The sequence below is a fragment of the Brienomyrus brachyistius genome, unplaced genomic scaffold, assembly GCF_023856365.1.
Source record: "Brienomyrus brachyistius isolate T26 unplaced genomic scaffold, BBRACH_0.4 scaffold37, whole genome shotgun sequence".
Taxonomy (NCBI): domain Eukaryota; kingdom Metazoa; phylum Chordata; class Actinopteri; order Osteoglossiformes; family Mormyridae; genus Brienomyrus; species Brienomyrus brachyistius.
Window position 1 is genome coordinate 2,009,870 of NW_026042312.1, and position 24,254 is coordinate 2,034,123.

Consider the following 24,254-nt stretch of genomic DNA (forward strand, 5'->3'; position numbering starts at 1 on the left):
TCAAGGGCCGTGCTGCATTTAACCGTAAGCTTGTTAAGGTATGGAGGCCTTCATAAATGTCGAGTTTTGCAGTAACAATGAGGTCAATCCTCTTTGAAAGCTGCCAGCTGGGAAAGTATGTTGGATTATTGAACAAGACATACAGTAATAACTGCTTAAACAAGCTGATTTATCAGTCTGTTTTATAATAATACACTCGTCCTTCCTGAATAACCCCTCACCCTGTTGAATACAGTGATCTGATGCCCATTGCTAATGTATGGCCTGCAGCACTTGATACTCACAGGATGCTAATTCATTGCATGGAGATTTCGGTTCACTTACATTTTCTTCATATTGTGTGCGGTAAGTGCAATAACCAGAGGAAACCTGGTAATCTACTCAAACACGTCTACGTCTGATTTACAGTCAAGGCAAGAGAAAATGTTATTTACTGATTACGAAATAGATTCAGAATCTATCTATGCATCAATTTTTCTGGGTCAGACACATAAGGGGTGGCAAGGCTGCCTGGGCACCTGCCCCTTCTATCCAACGGGAGCGTAGCCAACCATACACCGGGGGGGGGGGGTTAATTATTATACAAAACAAATTTTCCAGTGTCATTGTGTTAGTTGTGTTCAGCTGCAGTAATACAGTGAATTTAACTTAATCCAGCAGACTGTGGTTTCATTATGTTACTCAGTTATGCTTTGGGTGACGCTGAAGCAGGACATTAATAGGACAGAACAGAAAGACTTTATTGTCATTGTACAGGGAGGAAATACAGTAAACAGACATAAATATATAAAATGTACATATACAGGGGAGAGGGAAAGCCCCCCCCAATCAGGATTACATTTAGTTACATTTAAGTCAGAGAGAAAAACTATAAATATGTCAAACATACATTTCAGAGTAAAAAGAATTATAAAGGGGGTGGCATGGTGGTGCAGTGGTTAGCACTGTTGCCTGGGACCCGGGTTCGAATCTCCGCCTGGGTCACATGTGTGTGGAGTTTGCATGTTCTCCCCATGTCGTCGTGGGGTTTCCTCTGGGTACTCCGGTTTCCCCCCCAGTCCAAAGACATGCTGAGGCTAATTGGAGTTACTAAATTGCCCATTCAGTAGGTGTGCATGAGTGAGTGACTGGTGTGTGAGTGACTGGTGTGTGAGTGTGCCCTGCGATGGGCTGGCCCCCCATCCTGGGTTGTTCCCAGCCTCGTGCCCATTGCTTCCGGGATAGGCTCCGGACCTCCCGCGACCCAGTAGGATAAGCGGTTTGGAAAATAGATGGATGGATGGAAGAATTATAAAGGTTGAAAAGCAGAGATTTTACCTTTTTGCCAGGAGAACCAGCAACACGTCACAGTGACACTGAGGAGTTTATATAAACCCCAAACCCTGGATAGAGGGACTTGGTGAATGAGGAGGTGAATCTGTGCAGGGGGGTCAGTCCATCAGAGGAGACTCTGTAGAAGGACAGAGCACCAGCCCCCCAGTCCAGATACACTCCTACTCTGCGGGAGCCTGAGGGCTCAGTGGGTATGAGAGTCTTTTTATTATTGTGCTGGACAGAGTAACAGTCAGTATTACAGTACAGACTCCATGACTTGTTATTGAATCCAAGCAGACAGTCCCTCGCTCCTTTCCTCCCGATCCCTTTATAAGTCACTCCTATTTCAGCTCCATCTCTATCCCACTCAGCCTCCCAGTAACAGCGGCCAGTCAGACTCTCTCTGCACAGAACTTGGGGGCAGCTGTCAAATCTCTCTGGATGATCAGGATATGGCTGCTCTGCCCCCTCTGTCACCTTCCTGTTCCCCCCTGACAGAGACAGGAATCTGTTTGCTGTGTTGGGGTCCAGCGTCAGCTGGCAGGAGTCTGTAGGCAGGAGGAAGAATTATTAATCCCATCAGGCCACCTGTACTTTATGTTTCTGTACGATATAAAAACAGCACAGCTTCCCCTAACGAAGCGGGAACTGAAGTTTATGAAGCAGCTCAGGAAATGTCGGAGGGAAGAGCTGCCAAAATGCGGCGTGAGCTAAACTAACAGCTTAATTAGGGGGGGAAAAAATGACAAAGCAGCGACATTCATCAGACATATTCATCACAAGCATATTTACCACAAAACGGCACCAGAGATCAATACTAAAGTCAGTGTCTTTCCTTCTAACCGCTAATTCCGGCACGTGTGGGTTGAAAATGGCCATCAATAACAGAATATTTAACTTATATTATTACATATTTAACGTGATATTTAATAAATGCTTGGAACTAGATTCTGATACAAATGATGATTCCGGCACCGAAGTTGCGCTCCATGAGGATCCAGTATTTGCAGCGATTGTCTGACACGGTCTTTAGTCACAGCAAAGCCGGTCTGAATGCATTTCGCATGCATCGACTTATTTCCGTGAAGCATGTTATACTGTATGGGGGTGGCATAGTGGTGCAGTGGTTAGCACTGTTGCCTCACACCTCTGGGACCCGGGTTCGAGTCTCCACCTGGGTTACATGTGTGTGGAGTTTGCATGTTCTCCCCATGTCGTCGTGGGGTTTCCTCCGGGTACTCTGGTTCCCCCCACAGTCCAAAAACATGCTGAGGCTAATTGGAGTTGCTGGATTGCCCATAGGTGTGCATGTGAGAGTGACTGGTGTGTGAGTGTGCCCTGCGATGGGCTGGCCCCCCATCTTGGGTTGTTCCCTGCCTCGTGCCCATTGCTTCCGGGATAGGCTCCGGAACCCCCGCGACCCAATATAGGATAAGCGGTTTGGAAAATGGATGGATGGATGGATGCATGTCATACTGTACCAAACACTGCAGTGTGGAATAGGTGCCACGCAAACTTATGATAATACCATCTACAAACAATCAATAAAAGCGGATTAAACTACACAGATCGTGCATCATGAAAAACAGAAAGGTTCTTATTAATTCATAAAACAGAAAAATATTGCTCAGGAAAATGGGATTATTATCTCATTAATTCAGAAAAACAGAATTGTTTTTTTTTCAGATGAATGCAGTACGCTTCCATAGAGAACCGTTTACTGCGTGCATAGAAAACTGTGCACAGTAGCTTAATTCTTTCCCTGTTCCACCATAAATAATTCAGCTCAAGAGCTGTGTGGTTATTAGCACAAGGAGATGAATCAGGTGTGTTAAATGAGGGGAAACCCAAAAATGTGCAGGACTCTGGCCCTCCAGGACTGGATTTGGGCTCCCCTGGTTTAGGTGATTCAGTGACCAATCAGTAATATTCTCCCATGAATATTAATGAATGTTACAGAACCACCCTGTAAAAATACAAATTCACATTTTGCACTTGAGGAGAGAGTCCAGTCTCATTGCCTACGGGTGCCTCCTTAGGACAATACTAACGAATCTCTCACAGAAAACACATACACTCACGGCATCCGCAAAAAGAACAAATGCAAAGTATTCTTTTTTTGTGAAATTAAATATGTATAACTAATTCTGAATATATTTAACCATCCTACACTCCCACACAAACACCAAGATAATACAAGCAGCTATAAAGCATTTGTAAAAAATATTTTTAAAAACGATTAAATGAATTGATAGTGTTTTTGATGATGATTCTGATATTTTGTTTCTCGTTTGGATGTTTGTCTAAAATGACATGAAACTCACCTAAACACAAACATGGAAATCCATCTACACACAGTGCAAAAAGCCACACTCATCAGAACAATTGTGTGAATACAACCATAACATAGTATTCATGGTATTATTAATAAAAACATGCAAACACACTTACATTTCTGTAAGCCTGGTCTGGTCCTGCACTCTCCACCGTGATCCACACTATAGGAGAAGCAGAATGACATAGTGCTGCTGTATCCATTTATTAATTGGTGCCTCTTCTTCACATACATGCGTAAGTATCTGTAGCGTGTCAGACACACACTCTGTACTCACTTCAGCTTCTCCAGTTTACAGCTGGGATCCTCCAGTACAGCAGAGAGCAGCTTCACTCCTGAGTCTCCTGGGTGATTGTAGCTCAGGTCCAGTTCTCTCAGGTGTGAGGGGTTTGACCTCAGAGCTGAAGCCAGGGAAGAACAGCCTTCTTCTGTGACTCTACAGCCTGACAGTCTGCAGAAAGATGGAAAAAAATCCACAATAAATAAGATCACCTGACCATTACAAGCATTACTTTTAAGCAAAAGTGACTCCTCTAATAAATATTTGAATAATCATGCAAAATTAACATCATTTGAAAATTTTATAAGAACCTATACTTCTCAGAACAAGAACCAGATCCAGTTGATATAGAATAATTTTTAAATAATCTAGACTTACCCATATTAACCAATGAAACAGCAGATGCCTTTGATGCCAGAGGTGGAGATTTCAGGTCCAGAGAGTACAAATCCAGACCAAGATTTTGTTTCAACCAAACAGTTGAATATAAAGAGTCGCGGTCACAGATTAGTAAACTGGTTTGTTGAAACAAAATCTTGGTCTGGATTTGTACTCCCTGGACCTGAAATCTCCACCTCTGCTTGATGCACCATTAACATCAGATGAACTCCATAAGGTCCTCAACCAAATGCCTAACAACCAATCGCCAGACCGGATGGTTACCCTGCAGAAATCTATACACATTTTTGGGACATATTATCTCCACTCTTCAATAGACTGGTAAGAGAAATTAAACATACATCACAGATCCCATCATGTATGAGCGCAGTGACCATTACAGTATTATTGAAACCTGATAAAGACCCAACACAACCCTCCAGTTACCGACCATTACAGTGGTTTGACAATATCAAACATTCCAGACTACATAAAAATAAATCTCAAGGTGGATTACAAGCTCATTTTTCTTCATTATTACTTAGCAAATCATGTGCAAGACTTAACTAAATGGTCACACTACAGCAGCTCATGGTTACAGCAGGAGCAGCTGTACTGTAAAAATCTCAGACATGCAGACTTACTCAAAATGTCATTAAAGAAACAAAACTGCTTTAACAACACAGTGCTGCCATTTCCACAGCACTGACAGCCCAGTGGAAAGCCATTAAAATCACTAACTGTACTCTCAGACCCTGTAAATACACGCCAATCTGGAATAATCTGGCCTTCCTACTTCACAATATCACTATTCACCATCACTCACGGGGACAGAAAGGGATTACACATCTCCACCTCCTTTTCAGTAACAGTCATTTCATGACATTCGAAGACTTAATCCATAAATACGAGTTGAGAATATGCAATTTTTCTAATATTTACTAACTGAATCCAGCATCAAAACCAAAATGGACCTCACACATAATACACTGAATCCTCCTCAGATGAGACAACATTCTGCAACTTAAAAATAAAAAGAAACCTCTAGAATATATAATCCTCCATCTGCAACAGACACATTGATATTTGTACCAAAAATTAATTGGAATAAGGACCTTATCTTTTCCCCCAGCTCTGATTTCTGGATGGACGTCTGCAACAACATATTCACAGTGACAAATACTGGCCTTCAGTTCAGTACAAAGTAATTCACATAAAACATGTGACTCAATATAAAAAGTAGTCAGTACTGATACCTGCTCACAGTGTACAATGGGTGTCACCGATAATTATCTTCATGCTCTGTGGGCCTGTATACCTGCTCACAGTGTACAATGGGTGTCACAGATAATTATCTGCATGCTCTGTTGGCCTGTATACCTGCTCACAGTGCACCATGGGCGTCACAGATAATTATCTGCATGCTCTGTGGGCCTGTATACCTGCTCACAGTGCACCATGGGTGTCACAGGTAATTATCTGCATGCTCTGTGAGTCTGTATACCTGCTCACAGTGCACCATGGGTGTCACAGGTAATTATCTGCATGCTCTGTGGGCCTGTATACCTGCTCACAGTGCACCATGGGTATCACAGATAATTACTGTATGTTCTCTATAGGTGAAAGATCTGGACTGCAGACAGGCCAATTCAGCACCCGGACTCTTCTCCGACGAAGCCATGTGGTTGTAATAGCTGCAGTATGTGGTTTTGCATTGTCCTGCTGAAATACACAAGGCCTTCCCTGAAACAGACGTCCTCTGGAGGGGAGCATATGTTGCTCTAAAACCTTTATATACCTTTCAGCATTCAGAGTTCCTTCCAAAACATGCAAGCTGCCCATACCGTATACACTTATGCACCCCCATACCATCAGAGATGCTGGCTTTTGAACTGAACGCTGATAACACGCTGGAAGGTCTCCCTCCTCTTTAGCCCGGAGGACACGGCGCCCTTCATTACCAACAAGAATGTCACATTTGGACTCGTCTGACCACAGAACACTTTCCCATCCCTTTTAATGCTAATCAGGTTACAGACCTGAAATCAATTAACTTAATTAGTTATTAGATGTTCTCCCAGCTAAATCTTTTTAAACTTTCTGTAACTTTCTTTTTTTTCAGCCATTTGTTGCCCCCGTACCAACTTTTTTGGGACATGTAGCAGGCATCAAATTTGAAATGAGCTCATTTACTGGATAAAGGTCTACAATTTCTCAGTTTGAACATTTGTTATATTATCTATGTTCTGTTGTGAATAAAATATAGGCTCATGTGATTTGAAAGTGTTTTATTTGTTATTTCATTCAAATTTAAAGAACTTTTCTGGAATTCTGGTTGTTTGTATGTTTGCAGCAAACTATTTTGTGGATAAAAGCTACCTCAACGCCCCCCCCTTCTTACTTTTTTGCTGTTATTATTATTATTATTATTATTATTAATTATTATTATTACTGTTTGATTCATGTATTGTATGTTTCAATCATTACGTAACAATTACGGCTCCTATCATCCACAACCATCATATATAAATACAATCCTGTCTTTGTTTTTTTTCCTTCTTTTCATTTTTCTCCTTTTTTTTCCTCTCCCCTCTACGACTTCTCACAATAAATACTGACTTCACTCGCCCCCCTAGTTTGGGGGAGTGGTTCTTTTCCCCTGTGCCTCTGGTGGGGCAAGTCATCTAATGCACTGGGGGTGGGGTGTCACAGACAGTCTCACACACACGTACCCTGCCGCAGACACTCTCACACACGCGTGCCCTGCCACAGACACTGTCACACACGCGTACCCTGCCACAGACACTCTCACACACGCGTGCCCTGCCGCAGACACTCTCACACACGCGTGCCCTGCCGCAGACACTCTCACACACGCGTGCCCTGCCGCAGACACTCTCACACACGCGTGCCCTGCCGCAGACACTCTCACACACGCGTACCCTGCCGCAGACACTCTCACACACACGTACCTTGCCGCCGACACTCTAACACACACGTACCCTGCCGCAGACACTCTCACACACGCGTACCCTGCCGCAGACACTCTCACACACGCGTACCCTGCCACAGACACTCTCATACTCACGTATCCTGCCACAGACACTCTCATATATGCGTACCCTGCTGCAAACACTCTCACACACGTACTCTGTTGCAGACACTATCAGACACACACCCTGCCGCAGACACTCTCACACACACATACCCTGCCGCACACACTCTCAAACAAACATTGCATATGTCATACACTCATACACTGAACAAAAATATAAACGCAACACTTTTGTTTTTGCTCCCATTTTTCATGAGATGGACTTAAAGATCTAAAATGCATTCCAGATACACAATATTACCATTCCTCTCAAACATTTCTCACAAATCAGTCTAAATGTGTGATAGTGAGCACTTCTGCTTTGCTGAGATAATCCATCCCACCTCACAGGTGTGCCACATCAAGATGCTGATCTGACATCATGGGTAGTGCACAGGTGTACCTTATACTGCCCACAATAAAAGGCCACCCTGGAATGTGCAGTTTTGTCTCACAGCAAAATGCCACAGATGCCACAAGCATTGAGGGAGCGTGCAATTGGCATGCGGACAGCAGGAATGTCAACCAGATCTGTTGCTCGTGCATTGAATGTTCATTTCTCAACCATAAGCCGTCTCCAAAGGCATTTCAGAGAATATGGCAGTACATCCAACCGGCCTCACAACCGCAGACCACGTGTAACCACACCAGCCCAGGACCTCCACATCCAGCAGGTTCACCTCCAAGATCGTCTGAGACCAGCCACTCAGACAGCTGCTGAAACAATTGGTTTGCATAACCAAACACTTTCTGCACAAACTGTCAGAAACCGTCTCAGGGAAGCTCAACTGCATGCTCGTCGTCCTCATCGGGGTCTTGACCTGACTCCAGCTCGTCGCCGTAACAGACTTGAGTGGGCAAATGCGCACATTCGATGGCGTCTGGCACGTTGGAGAGGTGTTCTCTTCACGGATGAATCTCGGTTTGCATTGTTCACGGCAGATGGCAGACAGCGTGTGTGGCGTCGTGTGGGTGAGCGCTTTGCTGATGTCAATGTTGTGGATCGAGTGGCCCATGGTGGTGGTGGGGTTATGGTATGGGCAGGCATCTGTTATGGACGAAGAACACGGGTGCATTTTATTGATGGCATTTTGAATGCACAGAGATACCGTGATGAGATCCTGAGGCCCATTGTTGTGCCATACATCCATGAACATCACCTCAGGTTTCAGCAAGATAATGCACGGCCCCATGTTGCAAGGATCTGTACACAGTTCTTGGAAGCTGAAAATGTCCCAGTTCTTGCATGGCCAGCATACTCACCGGACATGTCACCCGTTGAGCATGTTTGGGATGTGCTTGACCGGCGTATACGACAGCGTGTACCAGTTCCCACTAATATCCAACAACTTCGCACAGCCATTGAAGAGGAGTGGACCAACATTCCACAGGCCACAATTGACAATCTGATAAACTCTATGCGAAGAAGATGTGTTGCATTGCATGAGGCAAATGGTGGTCACACCAGATACTGACCGGTTCTGAGTCCCCAGACCCCCAATAAAGCAAAAAACTGCACATTCCAGGGTGGCCTTTTATTGTGGGCAGTATAAGGTACACCTGTGCACTACCCATGATGTCAGATCAGCATCTTGATGTGGCACACCTGTGAGGTGGGATGGATTATCTCAGCAAAGCAGAAGTGCTCACTATCACACATTTAGACTGATTTGTGAGAAATGTTTGAGAGAAATGGTAATATTGTGTATCTGGAATGAATTGTAGATCTTTAAGTCCATCTCATGAAAAATGGGAGCAGAAACAAGAGTGTTGCGTTTATATTTTTGTTCAGTGTATATCACACACGGCATTTTCCTACCAGCTTCAGAGCCTCATTAAGTCTGTCCATTTTTTGTAAATAAATGTCTTTATATAATCAGGTTTTGTCTTGTGGTCATTCAGAGAGAAGCCAGTGTAATATCCAAAGAACTCCCTTCAGTTAGATTTTGGTAGTTGTGGGATTTGGTGTAATGTGACACTTATTAAACTACCAAATTATCACCCAGCACCTACAGTTAGAAACTGAAAGACAGATTTACCCAATTAGATGAGATTAATGAAAGACAGACTAACCCAATTAAATGAGATTAGTGAAAGACAGATTTATCCAATTAGATGAGATTAGTAAAAGACAGACTAACCCAATTAAATGAGATTAGTGAAAGAAAGACTTACCCAACTAGATGAGATTAGTGAAAGACAGATTTATCCAATTAGATGAGATTAGTGAAAGACAGACTTACCCAATTAGATAAGATCAGTGGTGCAGAAGCTGACTTATTTTATTAGCCTAAAAGTGGATTTTTCTGTGTGATTGTGGGGCAGAACAGATCCAGCTCAGCTAACCTCTCCTCATAAGACATTCCTCTAAGATCAGGAATCACTCTTGTAGTCCTACGTTGAGCCCTTTCCAAGGCAGCAATTTTCTTTTTAAGGTATGGTGACCAAACCTGCACACAATATTTGTAATAAGAGGAACTCCCAGATGGTCATGTAATTGGCCACGTCGCCCACGTAGCATAGAATTTAAAAAAATTGTTCACTGTCTTCCTGTTACTGAAATGATTTGGGAAGTTGTAATTGTCCCCTCCTGGAGCCAAGACCTTATCGTGGTGGAGGGGTTTGCGTGTTCCAATGATACCAGGAGCTAAGTTGCCTGGGGCTTTATGCCCCTGGTAGGGTCACCCAAGGCAAACAGGTCCTGGGTGACAAACCAGACAAAGTACGGCTCACAAGACACCTAATGATGGACAACATTTTGAATCCATGGTTTCCCTTGCCCAGACGCGGGTCACCGGGGCCCCCTCCTGGAGCCATGCCTGGGGCTGGGGCTCGATGGCAAGCATCTGGTGGCCAGGCCTACACCCATGGGGCCTGGTTGGGCACAGCCCAAAGAAGGCAAGTGGGTCCCCCCTCCAATGGGCTCACCACCTGTAGGAGGGGCCAAAGGGGTCGGGTACAGTGTGAGTTGGCCAGTAGCCGAAGGCGGGGACCTTGGCGGTCCCAGCTGCAAAAGCTAGATCTAGGGACATGGAATATGACCTCTCTGGTGGGGAAGGAGCCTGAGCTGGTGTGCGAGGCTGTGAGGTTCCGACTAGATGTAGTCGGGCTCAACTCGACACACGGCTTAGGCTCTGAAACCAGTCTCCTCGAAGGGGGTTGGACCCTCTTCCACTCTGAAGTTGCCCGCGGGGAGAGGCGCCGAGTGGGGGTGGGCATACTTATTGCCCCCTGGCTGGGTGCCTGTATATTGGGGTTTACTGCGGTGGACGAGAGGGTAGCCTCCCTTCGCCTTCGGGTGGGGGGATGGGTTCTGACTGTTGTTCACGCTTATGCACCAAACAGCAGTTCAGAGTACCCACCCTTTTTGGAGTCCTTGGAATGGGTGTTGGAGAGTGCTCCTACTGGGGACTCTCTTGTTCTGCTGGGGGACTTCAATGCTCACGTGGGCAATGACAGTGAGACCTGGAGGGGCGTGATTGGGAGGAACGGCCCCCCCCGATCTGAACCCGAGTGGTGTTTTGTTATTGGACTTCTGTCCTCGTCACGGATTATCCATAATGAACACCATGTTCGAGCATAAGGGTCTGAATGGGCCGTGCCTCCATTGTTGAGGTGGCTGACCGGAGCTGTGGCTGTAAGGTGGCCGGTGCCTGTCGCGGCGGCAATCCCCGAACCCGCTGGTGGACACCAGTGGTGAGGGATGCCGTCAAGCTGAAGAAGGAGTCCTATCAGGCCTTTTTAGCCTGTGGGACTCCGGAGGCAGCTGATAGGTACCAGCAGGCTAAGCAGAACGCAGCTTCGGCGGTCGCTGAGGCAAAAACTTGAGTAAGGGAGGAGTATGGTGAGGCCATGGAGAACAACTTCCGAACGGCTTCGGGGAGATTCTGGTCCACCATCCTGCATCGCAGGGCAGGAAAGCGGTGCAGCATTAACACTGTTTATAGTGGGGATGGTGCACTGCTGACCTCAGCTCGGGACGTTGTGAGTCGGTGGAAGGAATACTTCGAAGACCTCCTCAATCCCACTGACATGCCTTCCAATGAGGAAGCAGAGTCTGGGAACTTGGGAACGGACTCCCCTATCTCTGGGGCGGAGGTGGCTGAGGTGGTTAAAAAGCTCCTCGGTGGCCGGGCCCTGGGGGTGGATGAGATCCGCCCGGAGTTCCTCAAGGCTCTGGATGTTGCGGGGCTGTCTTGGTTGACACGCATCTGCGGCATTGCATGGACATCGGGGGTGGTGCCTCTGGATTGGCAGACCGGGGTGGTGGTCCCCCTCTTCAAGAAGGGGGACTGGAGGGTGTGTTGCAACTATAGGGGGATCACACTACTCAGCCTCCCAGGTAAGGTCTATTCGGGGGTCCTGGAGAGGAGGGTCCATCGGATAGTCGAACCTCGGATTCAGGAGGAGCAGTGTGGTTTTCGCCTTGGCCATGGAACAGTGGACCAGCTCTATACTCTCGGCAAGGTCCTGGAGGGTGCGTGGGAGTTTGCCCAACCAGTTTATATGTGTTTTGTGGACTTGGAGAAGGCATTCGACCGTGTCCCTCGGGGAGTCCTGTGGGGAGTGCTCCGGGAGTATGGGGTGACGGGCTGCCTTATAAGGGCTGTTCGGTCCCTGTACAACTGGTGCCAGAACTTGGTCCGCATTGTTGACAGTAAGTTGGACTCAGCAAGGGCTGCCCTTCGTCACCGATTCTGTTCATAAGTTTTATGGACAGAATTTCTAGGCGCAGCCAGGACGTTGAGGGTGTCTGGTTTGGTGACCTCAGGATTAGGTCTCTGCTTTTTGCAGACAATGTGGTTCTGTTGGCCTCATCGGACCGTGACCTTTGGCTCTTACTGGAGTAGTTCGCAGCCGAGTGTGAAGCGGCTGAGATGAGAATCAGCACCTCCAAATCCGAGACCATGGTCCTCAGCCGGAAAAGGGTGGAGTGCTCTCTCCGGGTCGGGGAGGGGGTCCTTCCCCAAGTGGAGGAGTTTAAGTATCTCGGGATCTTGTTCACGAGTGAGGGAAGGATGGAGTGAGAGATCGACAGGTGGATCAGTGCGGCATCAGCAGTGATGTGGGCGCTGCATCGGTCTGTCATGGTGAAGAAGGAGCTGAGCCAAAAGGCAAGGCTCTCAATTTACCAGTCAATCTACGTTCCTACCCTCACCTATGGTCATGAGCTATGGGTAGTGACTGAAAGAACGAGATTGCGAATGCAAGCGGCTTCTTTTCTCTGCAGGAATGCTGGGCTCTCCCTTAGAGATAGGGTGAGGAGCTCATGTCTCTCGGCTGGCCTGGGAACACCTTGGAATTCCCCCGAAGGAGCTAGATGAAGTGGCCGGGGAGAGGGAAGTCTGGGTTTCCCTCCTGAGACTGCTGCCCCCCGCGACCCGACCTCTGATTCAGCGGAAGATAATGAATGGATGGATGAAGTTGTGATTGTTTGGCTCCACTACTCCCAGTTTGGCGGAGTACAGCATAATCCCATTATAACGGACTCTAAGGGACCTGGCAAAACAGTCCATTATATCCGTTATATGCAGAGTTGCTGTTCTCTACTGTGAACATCCGTGTAAAATAATCGTTAGACTCATTTACTATATCAATCTTCATTTTCAATTATAAGGCCCTTACTATCCTGCAGATGAGTGATTTCAGCTTTTAGAGCTCTTTTAGAGTTAAAATATTGGAAGAAACTTTTAATGTCATCCTTAACCTCCAATGCAGTATTACTTTCGACATTCCACTTAGCGAGTCTAATATTATTTTTAAGTCAACCTGTAGACTTAGATACTCCTGCTTTATGTTGAACTCATTAGTTATGTTCTACCTTAGTACCTCCAGTGTAGAGTGTGAAAAACCCAGTAATATTCACCTCACTACTCCCTGTTTACAGTGTGGAATACCCAGTAAGACTGACCTCAGTATATCCAGTTTACAGTGTGGAATACCCAGTAAGACTGACCTCAGTATCTCCAGTTTACAGTGTAAGTCCCCCAGTCCAGCAGAGAGCAGCTTCACTCCTGAGTCCTGCAGGTCATTGTCACTCATGTCCAGCTCTCTCAGGGGTGAGGAGTTTGATCTGAGAGCTGAAGCCAGTGCCTCACAGCATTTCTCTGTGAGTTCACACCGACTCACCCTTAAAAAAAATTAAACACTTTTAAATCCACTTTTTACACTGTAGCACTGTATTCAAATGAGGAGAATGGGGACCATGACATAATGGATTTTCAGAAAACAATTAAATTACTAAAAATCCCTTTAACAATGATCCCGATTCTGTTTGCTTTCCATTATTTTTTTGTCCATAACACGTTTGTTACGATTCGCGGAAACGGGTAAGGCGTACGGGCAAGCAAGCGGGCAGAAAGCAGGCGAGCAAGCCAGGTACGGGGAAAATACTGGGGTTTATTTAACGGAGCGGGACAGAACGGGAGTACGAACATGTTTAACTGTAATAGTGCCGTTAACTTTGCTAACCAACACAAATGTTTTGCATGGATTACAGTATATGGTAGAATGGATGTTTCCTGCTTCACTGCTTAATCATTTCTAACATGGATCGAGGGCTGATAAGATTGTGGGATATAAGGAAGTAGGAGAAGAAAACAGAAGCTGTTTGTGTTTGTTTATTATGTAACTGCTGAAAGGCATCGTGGGTTTTCTTGGTGTCCAGTTACTTTTGTGTAAAATGCATATTCTGTACTCACTGTAGCTTCTCCAGTTTACAGCTGGGATCCTCCAGTACAGCAGAGAGCAGCTTCAATCCTGAGTCTCCAGGGTGATTGTAGCTAAGATCGAGCTCTCTCAGGTGTGAGGCGTTTAACTTCAGAGCTGAAGCCAGGGAAGAACAGCCTTCTTCTGTGACTCTACAGCCTAACAGCCTGCAGAGAAAGAGAAAGAAACTCCCCAATTAAGAATATCACCTCACCATTATAATTATTAAATAAATGTGATGCTCTAATAAATATTTCAAGAATTACAGTTTAGTGACAAAGACAAGGCAGGTCCCCTCCTCTCTTTCCCTTAGCTAACTGCTTACTATCTCCTCTTTATAGTGTGGAATACACAGTAATACTGACCTCAGTACCCCCAGTTTAGAGTGTGGAATACCCAGTAATACTGACCTCAGTATCCCTAGATTACAGTGTGGAATACCCAGTAATACTGACCTCAGTATCTCCAGTTTGCGGTGTGGAATACCCAGTAATACTGGCCTCAGTATCTCTAGTTTAGAGTGTAGAATACCCAGTAATACTGACCTCAATATCTCCAGTTCACAGTGTAAATCCCCCAGTGCAGCAGAGAGCAGCTTCACTCCTGAATCCTTCAGGTTATTGTCACTCAGGTCCAGCTCTCTCAGGGGGGAAGAGTTTGATCTGAGAGCTGAAGACAGCACTTCACAGTGTTTATCTATGAGATCACAGCTGTTCAGCCTGGAACAGAAAACACTTTAAGACACAGACATATACACATCCTACACATTAGTAAAATACAAAGCATTACAATAAGCATTTGTTTTCAGTGTAATTAGCAGCACAGCTTACACTTCAAAATGAATTATAGTCTGTAGAGTGTTCTGTGTGTCCTGACAATCTGCTGCAGTCATATGATCACTAATTGTGAGTCAGTGCATCTTTGCTCAAAACTAGAGGTAAAAACATTATGTAGAAGCTACAGCCAAAAATCACAGAATATACAGGAATATATAGGAACACATCAACAGCAAGATGGACGTGAACCTCCCATAACAGTCAGACCAGTGCTTCCAGTGCAGTCCTTAGCCATCTTTCTGCCAGGTGTCCCTACACTCGACACGTATCACTGAAAGGAGGAGATGTGAACATTCCCAGCAGCTAATGCAGCAGCAACTGGCACTTGGATTCCTGATCCCATGAGTAAAATCCTTTTTCTCCCTGTATTGTTATACCTGGGAACATGTCAAATCACCAATTACATCTGGGTGATGTGACGATATTACCGGTAATGAGCATAATCAGACAAGTATCCCGGTGTCGATATCTGACAGTGACTAACCGGCGATTATCGTCTTTGCTGGGGAAATGCGCTTAAGCTACATACAAAGAGAGAGTTCCAGAGTTTGGGCCCATAGTGACTAAAAGCTGCCCCCTCCCTCCCCAGCCGGGTTTTAGGAATAATCAGATAATTACTGCCGGATGATCTGACTGATCTGCCTGGGAAATACTTTACAGTCATGTTACTGAGGCAGGATAGAGCTAAACCACGTAAATATTTACAAATTAGCCAGTGAACTTTAAAATCAATCCTAGAAGCCAAAGGAAGCCAGTGCAGGGATGTGAGAGCAGGTGTGATGTGATCCCTGTGACCGGTGCGTGTTAACACTCCGCCAGCGGCATTCTGGGCCCGTTGTAGATGTGATCCCTGTGACTGGTGCGTGTTAACACTCCGCCAGCGGCATTCTGTGCCCGTTGTAGATGTGATCCCTGTGACTGGTGCGTGTTAACACTCCGCCAGCGGCATTCTGGGCCCGTTGTAGATGTGATCCCTGTGACTGGTGCGTGTTAACACTCCGCCAGCGGCATTCTGGGCCCGTTGTAGATGTGATCCCTGTGACTGGTGCGTGTTAACACTCCGCCAGCGGCATTCTGGGCCCGTTGTAGATGTGATCCCCCTGACTGGTGCGTGTTAACACTCCGCCAGCTGCATTCTGGGCCCGTTGTAGATGTGATCCCCCTGACTGGTGCGTGTTAACACTCCGCCAGCGGCATTCTGGGCCCGTTGTAGATGTGATCCCCCTGACTGGTGCGTGTTAACACTCCGCCAGCGGCATTCTGGGCCCGTTGTAGATGTGATCCCCCTGACTGGTGCGTGTTAACACTCCGCCAGCTGCATTCTGGGCCCGTTGTAGATGTGATCCCTGTGACTGGTGCGTGTTAACACTCCGCCAGCGGCATTCTGGGCCCGTTGTAGATGTGATCCCTGTGACTGGTGCGTGTTAACACTCCGCCAGCGGCATTCTGGGCCCGTTGTAGATGTGATCCCTGTGACTGGTTTGTGTTAACACTCCGCCAGCGACATTCTGGGCCCGTTGTAGATGTGATCCCTGTGACTGGTGTGTGTTAACACTCCGCCAGCGGCATTCTGGGCCGTTGTAGATGTGAAATAGATTTTTTATGCTGACCAGACAATTGGGCATTACAGTAATCTATTCTACTAGAAAAAAAAACTGGTTTTATTTTTTCATAGCCAGCATACTGTATGACAGCAGACCCTATAACCTATGTGGAGGGACGAACAAGACAAGCACTTACGAATGTTAATTTCTGTTCAAAATAAGAAAATTGCAGACAGCCTTGATAACCCAGCTACGAATCCTCTCTTTGCAGATCCTTTCATTACGATCAAAACTTGAGATAAAATATAAGGAACCATTAACAGTTTTTAAATGAACAGCCTGACTATTAATCAGTTTTAAAAGCTTGTCCGTTGTGGTGTGTAACCTCCATTGTTTAAGCATAACAATAATGAAAATACATTAAGCATGATGTATTATTATTATTATTATTATTATTATTATTATTATTATTATTATTATTATTATTAATATTAATATAAACGATGCGACTTATCATGGAATTCCATGCCAGCTGTTTCACTATTGGAGTGTCACAGTTTCTTGACATCCAATTGACCAATCACAGCCTGACTTCCAACCAGCCAATCACAACATGAACCACTGTTCCTCTGGGCAAAATCGTTCTGCACTGATCCACGAAAATATGCAACTTGTCCTGTATTTTCACAAACATTTCCTACCCCTGAGCTCAGCAAAATATATTATAGGTCACTACCGTCTTTGTAAGTTTCATAGTCAGGGAACCGACGTTACACAGTTTGCGGATTTTCTTCACATCTTAAAAAACAATGTATGATAAAATTAATGTAGAGCTATAACTATTGAACGTGCATGATTCTGCAATTCATAGTCAATAGTTACATAGACAAGTTTCATAGAGGTGTGTAGCCTTGTGAAGAAGATGTGTGTGACAGTAACGCGCTCTGGCCCCATCCCTGCTAGGCGTGGTGATGAAATATACAGCAGATTATTGTTGCTGCATCACTGGCTGTCAGATTGGTGCCCGAAAAATGCTGTGGGTTATACAGACAATTGGCAAATGTTTGGGGGTAGGCCTGGGCTTTTGAAGAGGGACGGTATTCACCCCTCGTGGGCTGGTGCCGATCTCCTGTCCAAAAGCATAGCTCATAGTCTCCAGGCAAATCGCTGACTAGCCAGAGCCAAGTCCAGGCGGCAGGCAAACCAGCATAACCGACCGCCTGCTAGTCGCTTAGAGTCGTCACCTAGGGTTCATGTTAATGGGACTGTGTCTGTTCCCCGCACTTTTAATCGTGGAGGTCTATTCCACCGTAGTCATAATAACTTAATAATAATTAAACCAAATCCATTATTAGATAATAGGTGTAATGCAAGGCTAAAACTTGGACTTTTGAATGCAAGATCACTGGTCCTAAGGCGCTACTAATAAATGAAATGATTACTGATTTTAGTCTTGGTCCTTATGCCTTACAGAGACCTGACTTAAACCGAATGAATTCATGGCACTAAATGAATCTACTCCAGCTGATTACAGCATAACCCTCGACCAGATGGCAAAGGTGCTGGTGCTGCTGCAATATTTCAGTCTGACCTAGGAGTGTCTGAGCAAAGTGCTTATAGCTTTGGCACATTTGAAATTCTTCTTCTTAGTCTTGTGGGATCATCTCTTTGTAGTTCTTCACCTCCAATCACCATTGTTATTGTGTATAGACTTCCTGGTCCCTAACCACCAGTCACCATTGTTATTGTGTATAGACCGCCTGGTCCCTAACTTCCAATCACCACTGTTATTGTGCATAGACCACCTTGTCCCTAACCTCCAATCACCATTGTTATTGTGTATAGACTTCCTGGTCCCTAACCTCCAATCACCATTGTTATTGTGTATAGACCTCCTGGTCCATAACCTCCAATCACCATTGTTATTGTGTATAGACCGCCTGGTCCCAAACCTCCAATCACCATTGTTCTTATGTATAGACCACCTGGTCCCTAACCTAAAATCACGATTGTTACTGTGTATAAACCACCTGGTCCCTGAAGATTTTTCAGCAATCAAAGCCGGGATCTTAATATTCACATGGAGAACAACAGTAATCCTTTAACAACAATGTTTTCTGCTATCCTAGCCTCTGTAGGTGTTTGTCAGAATGTAGTCGGCCTACTCATGCCTGTAACCACACCCTGGGTCTGATTCTTAGCCATGGTGTCCTGGTGGATCACATATCTATTATACCTCAGAATCCTCTGCTTTCAGATCATTACTTGTTAACGTTTGATATACAGTATAGCCTCCCTTCGGCTCCAGGTCCAAAGTACAGTATCAGATGTTCCATTGCCTCATTAATTACATCAGTATTTCTCAACCAACTTCCACAGTCCTTCAGCCTTACATCTGAAGCCCCTTGTGAAAATGAACCTGAACGGGTAACTGTGCACATGGAGAAATCGCTTCGCAGCACCTAGATCTTGTAGCTCCACTTAAGAAGATAAAGCATAGAGATAAGAAACCTGCCCCCTGGTTCTCTGATCATACGCGTAACTTAAACAGGCTTCACGCAAGCTAGAGCGCAAATGGGGCTCAACTAAACTAGAAGTTTTCAGATCTACCTGGAAGGAGCCTCTCTAAGTACAGACTGCGAGGTCTGTGTACCTCTCCAGACTCATGGAAGAGAACAAAAATAATCCTAAATTCCTGTTTGAATCTCTGTCCAGGTTAACACAGAATTCTTCAACATTAAACTCACAAGTCTCACAAGCTTGTATGAGTGATGACTTTATTACATTTGTAATGGTAAAATAAAGATTAGACAGACCATCCAGTGCCCGTCTGTAGCTACATACAGCTGCCAGCCTCCTGCTAGTCCTATGCGTACTGATAATGACACCTTTGAATCTTTCCTTCTTATAAAACAATCAGAACTTTTGAGCTTAGTTTCCTCCTGCAAATCCTCTACTAGCCTCATAGACCCAATTCCTACAAGATTCCTGAAGGAGATTCGACCACTGATTAGCACCACCCTGTTAAATGTGTTAGACTCGTCTCTTAAGCTTGGATATGATCCAAAACCTTTTAAACTACCTGTTATTAGACCTGTTCTAAAGAAACCTTGAAAATCTTGAACCTAGTGATTTAGGAAATTATAAATCAATCTCAAATCTTCCGAAAGTTCCTGGAAAAGCTGTTGCTTCCCAGCTGTCGTCTTTCCTACAGAAAAATAATGCTGATGAATTATATCAGTCTGGCTTTAGACCAAACCACAGCACAGAAAGAGCTTCAGGCAAAGTAGTGAATGATTTGCTTATGGCTTCTGACAGTGGCTGTATATCTGTGTTGGTATTACTAGACTTAACTGCAACATTCGATACTGTGGACCATAATATCCTCTTGGAGCGGCTAGAATCTGTGGTTGGCATTAAGGAGACAGCCCTCTCTTGGTTTGGCTCCTATTTAACTGATCATTATCAGTTTATCAACGTGATCAATGAATCTTCCAAGATCACTAAAGTCAAATATGGTGTAGTATCACACACGCACATACTTCTATCGCCCAAAGATTTAGGGACCTACAAACAGCAGAATGGACCTCAAGGAGAAGAGACACCCTCAACTTGGCACCACCCCCCCCCCCCCCCCCCATACATCCTGCCTTACATACCAGGGATTCACCCAACACCCTAAAGAAATTTTCTTTTAAGTTCAGCCTTTGTATTCCCTATATATGGATTTACTAGTCTCTACTACTAGTCTCGATACCCAGACAGGTTATGTTTGTGTGTCCTTAGACAATCTTAGTGTTTAGCTACCCCTGCATACATCCTCTCATGATTATCCCAGAGGAATCTTGAAAATTAAATAATGTAACCAGGTATCTTAGTGTGGCTCCTAACTATCAGAGGCTCTTTCTGTCTTTGTTTAACAACCCCCCCTTTTCCACATTCCTCTGTGGCCCTTCTCGGATCTTTGTGGTCCGTTAGCACTTCTTTGTCCTCTACAATTCTGCATTAAAAGACTGAATTAATGTGCACATTATCAATTCTGGAGAGCAGATAATTGGGAAAAGCCACAACAACCAAAATATGTTGTTCCCAGATGTGCAATTTAAATTGGTATTACCACAAACTAACGGACACGTCTATCTAAGGGTAAGATGTGCTATTTAAATGTGAATATGTAATGTAATGTCTGTACAAATGATCCAAAGTAGCAACCTCTGTTGATGTATCTGGATGGGATTTATTAACATACATAACATCAGAAATTGTTAATTAATTAATACAGATGGTATGAGGTGTGACCCCCCAGGCTGGTATGGCATGTTTGCTGACAAACTGATGGAAAATCACTCCTGATTCCAAATATGCTCAGTGGTTACCATGAAACTGTATGTATCAAAAGTTACACCAGTTTAATGAAAATCATCAGTAAAGTGGTACCAGTCTAGTCATAAATATCAAAAGGACTGCCACAGACACCCCTCTGAAAACCTGCCAACTAGATGGTCAGCCATTGCTTCAGGTGTCGAATTCCTGGTCACCCCTATTCATGAACCTTAGACCATAAAACATGGCACCTCAGAACAGAGCAGGGGGAAGAAGAGAGAGGAGCAGAGGAGAACATCAGCCCCGCAGAGGGAGGAGAAGAGAAGCCCCGGGAGAAGATCAGCCCGCGAGAAGCCCTCCTGAAGCCTGCCGGTGAAGACCTGCTACCCAACAGAGAACTGCAACCAAGACAGAGCCTTTCACCTTAAAGCTTCACAAGGAGAGAGAATCCAAGGGGCTCCACTCCAACAACCGCTCCAGACGCCGCGCCTTCTTGGGTGCAACCATTCCCTCAGCTCATCACCTCTGCGACCTACTGCCAAGACCCCCTCCACTCTGCAAGTAAACCAGCTTCCTTTCATTCTAACAACCTAAGCAGTTCTGTTAGCCTGCTTTATGACTTTAGGGTCGTGTTTCCACAAACTGTGCTTGCTTTGCAGAACAGTATTTCCCTTTTAAGGTGACCCATTTTAAATCTGGTCACTGCATTTTCATGTTACATTCTGTTTGGTTCTATTCCGTTATTTTGTGTTTGTTGTTTGTGTTAAGTGTAATGTCTGTCTTATGTTAGTTGTAGTGTTAGTTAGGAATAAATGCATGTCTTTTACACCACTTCAGCCTCCGTCATTGAGTGCTCACAATAGTCCCTGCCTCTGTGCGATCTGGCTACTACGCTCTGAAAGCTCAAACTCGCCTGAAATATCGCGAGTCTCTCTCTCAACGTCCGTGAGAAGAGCTTCACTACCGATCGTTTACATTACCTGGTGATGCAGCTCACTGGACGAGCATTCTAACCCAGGTTACTAAGCAATACTGGTAACTAGTGAATCCCATTTAAGTCTCACATTAATCGACTCACGGGGATTTGCAATCGAGTTTGGAGTTTTTAATTAAATAATAATTAATTAAAATGTAATTAATTTCAAAACATATTGGTGGAGATATTAAAATTTACCTGAGCTAAATATTCCTACAATTGTGTCCCACAGGGATCAGTGCTGGGCCGCTACTGTACACTGTATATATTGGTCACATTATCAGAAATCATGGTGTTGGGTTTCATTGTTTTGCTGATGATACACAGTTATATATATCTGTTAAGCCGGATGATGCATCACAGCTTTCGGTTAGAAGACTGTCGACTAGATATCCGGTGCTGGATGGTAAATAATTTCTTTATGTTAAACACAGAAAAACAGAAGTACTGTTAACTGGTCCGAAGGCAGCTCGAAATAAGTTTGACAACCTCAACCTTGGTGGTCTTCCTACCCAACTTAACACAGTGGTCAGAGATCTTGGTCTTCTGGTTGATTCAGACTTATGTTTCGATGCTCACATAAAAAGCATCACTAAAGCTGTGTTCTATCATGTACGGAACCTCGCCAAGCTTCAGAAGATGCTCTCCTTTCATGAAGCGGAACCACTAACACCTTTATAACTTCCAGGCTGGATACTGTAATGCCTTCCTTTCTGGGTGCCCATCTGGTGCCTCACATAAACTTCAGCTGGTACAAAATGCAGCAGCCAGAGTTCTTACAAACACTAATAAATGTGATTATATTAGCCCTGTTCTATGCTCCCTTCACTGGCTTCCAGTTAAGTCTCGGATTAACTACAAAATACTGCTATTGATTTATAAAACACTGAATGGCCTTGCACCAGAATACCTTAGTAACCTGCTGGCCTTATACAACCCTCCTGGCTTTCTTCCATCATAAAGAGCAGGATATCTGTTAGTACCCAGGGTAGAAAGAGCTACGGCAGGCTGCAGAGCTTTCTCTTATAGAGCTCTTCAGCTGTAGAATAGTCTTCCAGCGGATGTGCGGGATTCAGGCTGACTCTCAATATTCAAGTCCAGACTAAAATCACACCTGTTTAGTTTAGCTTACAGAGACTCTAGTTCTAGCTCTAGCTAACTGCTCACTCCCAGTCAGACCTATAGTGTGAGGTGTAGAGCTGGGTGGGGATCGGTGCCATTGGCTTTGGATAAACTGAACTGTCAGTCTGTCACTTTAGCTTCACACTCCCTTGTGGAATTGGAGTGCTGACATTTCAGGGACTCCCCATGCCTGCGTTCCCACCTGCCTCTCCCTCCTACTTATGCTGCCATTGCCATATCTGCCGGAGCTTACATACTGCACTCACCTAACTGTTTGCACTGCCTCTAGTCTCCCCTACTTTGGCTAACTGCACATTTTATTTCCCCTACTCCCCCTGGGCTGTGCTGCCTGGAGACCCCGAATTTTTATATCCTGCCTGCCCTGCTGCCTGCGACGTCTCCACTACCTGTGAGTCCTTCTGGCCTGCTCACCCTTCTGCCTGTGACATCTTCCCTGTTTACCCTGCTGCCGTATTACTGTTCTCCCTGCCATCTGAAGCAGCTCCAGCACTTGCTGTCATCACCTCCCTGCCCCCCACTTTGTGACTGAAATGTTAAGATTGGGATAATGTGAATTAGGACTTTGCCATCTTGATCATTTGACTTCCTCTGCTGCCCCCTGGAGGATGGGCTCCCCCTTTGAGTCTGGTTAGGGTTAGGGCTTCCTCTGCTGCCCCCTGGAGGATGGGCTCCCCCTTTGGGTCTGGTTAGGGTTAGGGCTTCCTCTGCTGCCCCCTGGAGGATGGGCTCCCCCTTTGAGTCTGGTTAGGGTTAGGGCTTCCTCTGCTGCCCCCTGGAGGATGGGCTCCCCCTTTAACTATGGTTCCTCCCAAGGATTCTTCCTTCTAGGGAGTTTTTCCTTGCCACTCTCCCCTCTGACTTGCTCACTGGGGGCTTTCTAAAATGGCAAACATACTTTGACATACATATTATAGTAGTTATACCCCAACATGAAGACCATTTAAACATCCTTTTCTGTAGCTGCCTAAGACTTTTGCACAATATTGTACATGTACATAATGTTATAAAGCTCTTACTCTTCTCCAGCATGTCAGCAAGATCATTTTGCTTCATGGTCCTCAGGATGTACAGTGTGATCTTCAGAGCTACCTCTCTAACACTGGTCTTCTGCATCTGACCATCACAGTCCAGGTCATTGTCCTCCTCCAGCTGAGGCTCAGAGCATTCTGGGTAATTCTGATCTAGGTGCCTCACAAATGTCTTCAGCTCGTCCTTTAGGAACTTCATGGCTTTTTCCTCTAGTGACTAAAATAAACAGTCAGAGTTAATCATTGCTACTTACACCAAACCTTTTCAGAGTTTCACTTGTGAATCATAGTTTAA

The 24,254-nt window shown here is 45.1% G+C and overlaps 1 protein-coding gene and 1 long non-coding RNA gene across 9 annotated transcripts in view; one reads left to right on the top strand and one right to left on the bottom strand.

The window, feature by feature from the left end:
- LOC125722166 (NACHT, LRR and PYD domains-containing protein 12-like) overlaps positions 1-24,254 on the top strand; it is a 173,370-nt gene that overhangs the window by 96,138 nt on the left and 52,978 nt on the right. The window lies entirely within an intron of this gene.
- Positions 1,787-14,178, bottom strand: LOC125722211 (uncharacterized). The gene is made up of 3 exons (XR_007386209.1): positions 14,103-14,178; positions 3,766-3,812; positions 1,787-1,862 (listed from the first exon to the last, which is right to left on the bottom strand). It is a non-coding gene; the product is annotated as an uncharacterized LOC125722211 (long non-coding RNA).